General features: G+C 30.3%; 1 long non-coding RNA gene across 10 annotated transcripts; it reads right to left on the bottom strand.

Moving 5' to 3' along the window:
* Positions 1-421: 421 nt before the first annotated feature.
* LOC145128846 (uncharacterized) lies at positions 422-4,675 on the bottom strand. Of its 10 annotated transcripts, none has more exons than XR_013717130.1 (10): positions 4,486-4,675; positions 4,332-4,416; positions 3,636-3,858; positions 3,355-3,471; positions 2,412-2,456; positions 1,997-2,058; positions 1,728-1,927; positions 1,497-1,622; positions 1,285-1,403; positions 422-705 (listed from the first exon to the last, which is right to left on the bottom strand). It is a non-coding gene; the product is annotated as an uncharacterized LOC145128846 (long non-coding RNA). The 10 variants fall into 10 exon arrangements; XR_013717131.1 differs by having other exon boundaries at positions 3,636-3,806; XR_013717132.1 differs by having other exon boundaries at positions 3,636-3,799.
* Positions 4,676-7,241: the final 2,566 nt, after the last annotated feature.

Here is a 7,241-nt window from a genome sequence, read left to right as displayed (position 1 = left end):
ATATATATATACTAGTTAATTTAAAAGAACCGTGCTCATGAAGGGTAAGTTTGGAAATTTAAAAATGATGTGTATTATATGATCTTAAAAGGTTTTAAATGAGTTAAATTTTGTTGATTAAAGAAATGAAAGTAGCATGATATAATGCATAAGTAATTTTGTTGATTAAAGAAATGAAAGTCGCATGCTATAATGCATAAGTAATGAATTAAAAAAAATACCTATTGATATCATCATCTTTAATCTAAAGAGGCCTTTGAAGGAAGCAACAACAGTTGAATTATGGAAGAGTGACTCGAACTATAATTCTGCTATAATCAAAATCAACAACTCTTCTTACCTCAAGAAATTTCAGGTTCAGGATAATAACAAAAGTAAGTTGCCATTATTGCATCTAACCCAATAATTAAACACAAAAATAAACACCTGCAACCACTTGAACACATAAATAAGATGGACGCAAGTATAAAATGACAAAAGAGCAGTTGGATAGCTTGTAAAATCTCACATGAAAGGAAGCCCTATTGATGACACTACAAAAGAAAATATTTAAAAAAAATGCATGGATTCTCTTCTTTTTTAGCCATTCATGATCATATGACCTGGTAGCTTTTCTTCAAAACAAATGCAAAGTTGGATTCCTCTCCCACACCCACTTGCCACATACTCACCTCTAATATTTTGTTTTTATTTCACGTTCCAACACTGAAATTTCAAATCAAAACTTAAGTCGCATGCTGATGCATAAATGATATATTTTTAGAAGTAATATTTAAAAACATATGATCATTCATGTATTTGACTAAAAACATATGATCATTCATGTATTTGACTAAATAAGAGCTCCATTAGTTATCCAAGAGAAGAAGGTGAATATGAAAATCGGTAAAACAATATAATCAAACAAATTGAGGGATAAGCTTCCATGATCGTGTAATTTTTTATACCAAAGTCGTAGCCTCATTACTTGTTTTTCAACACTAAGCTTATCAAGTGAACCAGAATTTTTGACAGCCTTAGGTATAATGACTTGATATGAAAAAAAAAAAAAAAAAAAAAAAGTGAAGTATATGCTATAATTGGCTAGAATTTAAAAAGCATAGTGATTTAATAAAGAAAAAGATTGAGAATTCAATGATGTAATGGAAAGAAATGAAAGCAAGTTGTTATTCCTAACAATTAAAACACTGTACCTTGTAAACGGAAGATTGAAAGTAAGCTTCTATTTGAATGATGTAAACGATAGTAAGTTACTATTTCTTGCGATTAGCAGTTTATTATTACCTCTTCTTTCCTGAACCTATCTTGCTCATTTCCAGCTGATGTTCATTGATAACATTGGTATGGGACCAGGTAGTGGAAGGTTGGTTTGAGCTAATTCCCAGTAGAATCAGCTTGCTGCCCTATTACATACAAAAAAAAAAAATCAAAATATTGACTATTTTTTTTATGGAAAACTTAAATGGAATTTACTAAATAATTTTAAAAAAATGTACCTTCATTTGTTTGCCATAAAGAATGGATTAGGTGTTTCCCACTCAAATAACTGAGGTATTGGTTGGTAGCACTCCCATTAGGCCGCTACTGATTTACTTTCTAGTATTTCTATGGCCTTAAAGATCCTGATCATAGTAAACATGAGAACAAATTGGTTAGTCACTCATGAAATTCTTTATGACCAACTTCAACTAAAAATAAGACTTCTTAAGAAACGGAAACAAACATACCTATTCATCAACACACGAACTATGATCTAACCAATGATAGTCATAACTCATAACAATGGGTTTTCCAACCAAAAGAAGAGGATGTTTAGGGTATTTGACAGCAATATTTTTTTACAACATGAGAATGAAATTCAACCACTTTTCTGCTCTAGGATGAGGATTTTTCAAGCAATATCTACCAAAAGCTGTTTTTAGACAACCTGAAAATGTATTAGGATTCAAAGTTGCAAACAGCCCTAGCTTAATTTGATTTTTTTTAGGAAACTCACATGGATAGTAGAAAGTTACAACTTCGATAGCTTTTAGTGCATCAGCCAACAAGTTAACCCATCTGCATAACACCAAGCATCTTATTAATGTCGGTCAAAATAACAAATCTTTATAACCAACCATCTTATTAATGTTGCAAACAGCCATTGTTAGGGTTTGTAGCAATCTAATTTGTTCCTAATCCGATTAAGTTCCACGCTCATTTGTTCATAATAAATTGAAATTTCAAATCAATAATGTCTAGCGATGATTCTTCTTAGTAGTAATTTGGAGAAAAAATGTCAAAAGATTCAAAAATTAAAATTAATAAAAGGAAGAGACTGGTAGACTTCATCAAAGTAACAAAATAGATGAAAAACAAAATTTAAGAAAACCTAAATAAAAATATTTAAAACAAGAGGAAAAAAGTTATACCTTTTGTGATTGGATTTGTCGTAAACCTTAGCCTTGATGACCTTGCTATCAAACATTCAAAACAAAATGAAGGAGATTTATTAAAAGATCTTAGTTGACCATTTATCAATAAGAAAAAACAAAAAAAATCCAAAAAATAAAAAATCATATTACCTAATCACAAATTGAAAACCTTTATGTTACAATTACATCAGTATATTATTGGTATTAGCATAATTTTTGTACAGATGCCCTTGTGGAAATATGGAAAACTTAATATTGGTTTTGTTAAGCATCTAAAATGATAAATTAATTTCGCAAAGTGGAAGTTCTTCTAGAAATGGAAAACATTCCAAACAAGAAGAGTACATCAAGAGCATCATAATCAATTCATTTAATTCTCTTTTTTCAAGTCATTATAAAATTATCTACAACTCTAGTAGTTAATATCTTTTTATGGAAATTTAATATTTACGATCATCTCCAAGCCCAAATTAGCATCAATTTGATGCTAAATTTCCGTGTTTACTTGCTAATCTACCATATTAACCTTTTAAAGGAATTTACATATGTGTATCACAAAAGGGTCTCACATCAACAATACATTGATGTAGTAATGAATTCTATTAAAACAAGCAATGCTACTATTAGATACTTAATAGTGGATGTGGTAATGAATATTGTTATTAGATACGTAATTATTAGAGTACACTAACTGACCCAATAACCATGTTCGTCATCTTTCATACTTTAATTGTATGATCAAATAATGAGTCTTAACATTGGGTTTAGATTTGAATCTTAAATAATACATCTGTATCTTGTTTCAAAAACATGTAAAAAATAGGTTATTCTGAAAGGTATCTCTTGCAAGGTATACAAAAGGGAGAGCCTTTTATTTACAGGCATGAAATATGTGTGCTTTAAACAAAAAACAATAGATGGTGAAATCAATAGATGATACCTGAAACCAAGCCGCCAATAAAGTCCAACCAACGCCACAAAACATCCCCAAAACCATGGCCTGCAAGTGTTGACTTCCATGAAAGAGAAAGAGAACTTACATCACAATAGTTGTTAACTTCACCATCCAATGGAAAGAACCCGGATTGATAAACATGGAATAAGAACAACCAAATTTAAAAAAAAAAAAAAAAAAAAAAAAAAAAAGTGAAGTGTAATATAAATGTAAGGAAATCGGAAGAAATTGGTAATTGAAAGCATCAGGCATATTTTCTTCTTTACCTTCTAAAACGGGAAACAAATTAAGGAGCTAGCAACCAGCTTCGGGGGAAACGCCACCACCTTTGTATATCCAATATTGAAGGCACTTGCAAAGATGATAGCAGTATGCGGCCCATTTGACCGAACCGTTTCTGGTTTATACATCCTCCTTGATACGTTCATTACTGGTGACTTCCATCAAGTAAATAAAATCATGTAATTATGTAATAATCTCATGTAGCATCTGAATCAATATATATATAACAAGAAACATAAGCAAAGAAATACAAAAGGTAACCAAAATTATAGTCATCTCATCTTTGAGGCATTTAGTCAAACACTTGTTAGGCAATAAGAATAAGTTAAATATTTAGGTGAAGAACATTAGTAACTTTCATGAAGGAAAAAAATCGATTTAGCAACCCAAAACTGATAGCCTCATCCGAATAAGAGATAAATCAAGAAAGAAACAGGTGGAGTTTCAAGAAATTTCATGATAATATTTATGTTATCCTTTAATATATTCAAAAAACTTTGCCCGCTAATCGTTTGGTGATTTATGTAGAAGTAGAAGAACATAATTCCAAATTTTGAGATTTTTACTCATTTGGATTCCAGTTAAAAACAAAGCTTAAGAAATTGGTTGATTTCACCCATTAGTTTCCTATTCCCCTCTCTATTAAAAAATGAAAACAGAAAAGGAAGAGAATCAAGCACCTGATAGAGTATAGCCAAGTTGTTCCTGAACATAAGTGAAAGCCAATCGACGTCCCAGGAAAAGCAAATAGCTAGATTTAAAATCCTTGTAATAGATAAAACAAATAAAAGATAAAAACATGTAATTAAAAGCTTAATGAACAAAAAAGAGTACCTGTAAATTCAATGTCATTTTCTACCATCTCTTAGTAGAATCAGAACATGCCCTTCATAAACCCCAAATAAAAATAATAATAACCCTACAAGAAAAAGATGAATACTTGGGGGCTCTAATCAAATCTCCAACCCACCCCCAAACTCCACTTTTTCCGCCATTTCTTCCCCCGTTCTTCTCCAACCCTATCCCATTTTCACCTCAAAAAGATGGAGATATGAATAGTATTCCCCCATATATATGGGGGAATACTATTCATATCTCAAAAAATGGAGGTGAAGTTTGGTTGCCAACTTTAGTTCCTTTCATTTTTATTTTATAAATTTCTAGTTTATTTTATCTACTAATTATAATTTAAATGCAATATTTAATATTTATAATATCATGTTATATACTAATTTATATTAGTTAATCATAAATATAGAGTTTAATTAGTAGAGGGGTGTATTTGACAATATATATAAGTTATAAAAATGAAATATTTTAGGAATATACTTTTTGGGGTAAAAAATGGGGTAGAAAATGGAGTAGGGTTGAAGATGAAACACTATTTACTTCATTTTTTACTCCATTTATGGGGGGAAAAATGGAGATGGGTTGGAGATGGTCTAAGCGAACTAAAAATTTGGGGCCTCTAGTCAAATCTGGAAAACTGAAAACTCAAATTCGTTCCAACAATCCAACTTGATTCACTGATTGCATATTATGTAATTTGTTGTAATCAATTAACAATGGGTTAAAAAAATCCGATAAATGAAAAAATAAGAACCGAAGAGTATTAACCCGTGGAATAAAAAATCAGATCAAGAAAGATTCATTATCGTTTGAATCTGCTAAAGAACAAGAGATGTTGTATAGTCAGACAACTCAGAAACGATTTTGATTGAACATGGTCACTACCAATCTGCCTTCAATCGGGATTTTTAAAACAAACATGGTTTTGATCGAAAATAAATAAATTTCGATTCCACAAACCAAAGCCAATAACCCTAATCGGCTTTAAGTATTAAATGACAACATGACACATAATGGAAAAATAAAAGTGAAAAGTGAAAAAACTGCAAATATATTATCGTTTCAGTGATATTGTGAGTCTGTGACAGCCTTTAATGGAGAATGAAGAAGCCGAGAATTTGAAAGAAGAAGAAGAACATAATGTAATGTATTTCAGCGGTTTAGACTTCAGAGTGTTCAAGCCGGGAATGGAGAATGAAGAAGACCATCAATTGTCGCTTGTACAATAAGAAGAACATAACTTCTTTTGAGGCGTTAGGCTTGCAATGATTCCGGGAAAGGCGTGCCAGGAATTCGATTCTTTTTTTGGAACAACCAAATGGAATATGGACGAGGTAATAAGAACTTGGGTTTAAGTGGGGCCCTTAAAAGTATGGGCCCTAAGCCCTATCTTTGTTTATCTACACATAATTGAGCTAATTGTATCATCTTTAACTTTGAAAATCAGCTCCCTACGTTCCCACTACTTCCATCCTCAACAAAAAGATGTTTGAGAGAAAAGTCCTTTTGTTTATTGTAGTCACACTCCAAAAATTGAAGATTAAAATTAAAGAAAAAGATGGAATGGGCATGTGTCAGCGTCGATGGAAGAGGAGTCACAATAATGAAGAAACGGCAATCCTAGCTATTCATTTGGTAGATAAAACAAAAAAACATTTTTAAAATGCAAAATAATTGAAAATTTTCGAATTTTTTTTTTCATCGGAATTTATATTTTCCAAAAAAAAAACACCAAAAAAATAAAAAAAAAATCCATTCTTTTACATATTCTAGTAGAATAATAGAATATTCTACATATCTGATAAATCTAGTATAATATTCTAACATTCTAAAAATCACATTAGAATATTTACAGTGTAATATTCTATTAGAATATTTCACGTATTTTTAAAAAAAATGGTAATTTTTTTATATTTATTTTTTATTTTTTTTAGGTAATTAAAGTTCCGAAAATAACAATCAAAAAAAGAATTTTTGGATTTTTCCTTTTATTTTGCATTTTAAAATTATTTTTAGATTTGGTCTCACGGTCTCACAAAATTACCATGGTCTCAAATGAACCTGAACATATATATATATATATATATATATATATATATATATATATATATATATATATATATATATATATATATATATATATATATATATATATATATATATATATATATATATATCGAAAGTGTCTGGAAAATGGCACGATCACGGTGATTTCTAGTGTTTAATCGAATTTTAAATCTGATACACAGATCTCCATAAAACGACATTCAGAGTTTCGCGTTAATCATGGTACGATTTGTCAACTTTCGTGAATCTGATTTCGGTTCAGGATAAAAATATCGGTATACTAAAATTAATTACTAGGCCGAAGCCTGAGTTTAGAAACGTGCTCAAAATTTATTTACGAGATGTGTAGCTACTTTAAACTGAGTTACGTAGTGTCCGGTATGGGGTAAAATCAGGTATATATCTGTTTAAAAACTTAAAACATGCCTAATTTTCTCATACGATCTCCGTTTTGGACGTTCTTTATTTCCACGAAATCCTGAGAGCATGTTCTATCTAATTTTATCATTCGTGGCCCCAATGTAGGTCAAATGCGAAAATTTGATTTTTAGGGCATATGGTCTCACTGATTTTTGAAATGTTTCTTGTTTAATGACGACGATTAACTTTTTGAGCGTTTTGTGGTATCCTAAAGGAACTTATAAGTGATATGATCTCATTTGTATTTAAAATCT

The sequence above is a fragment of the Lactuca virosa genome, chromosome 8 (assembly GCF_052849685.1).
Source record: "Lactuca virosa cultivar CGN04683 chromosome 8, Lactuca_virosa_CGN04683_v6, whole genome shotgun sequence".
Classification (NCBI taxonomy): domain Eukaryota; kingdom Viridiplantae; phylum Streptophyta; class Magnoliopsida; order Asterales; family Asteraceae; genus Lactuca; species Lactuca virosa.
The sequence above is the reverse complement of the archived record's forward strand: the minus strand, read 5'-3'. Positions and strand labels throughout refer to the sequence as shown.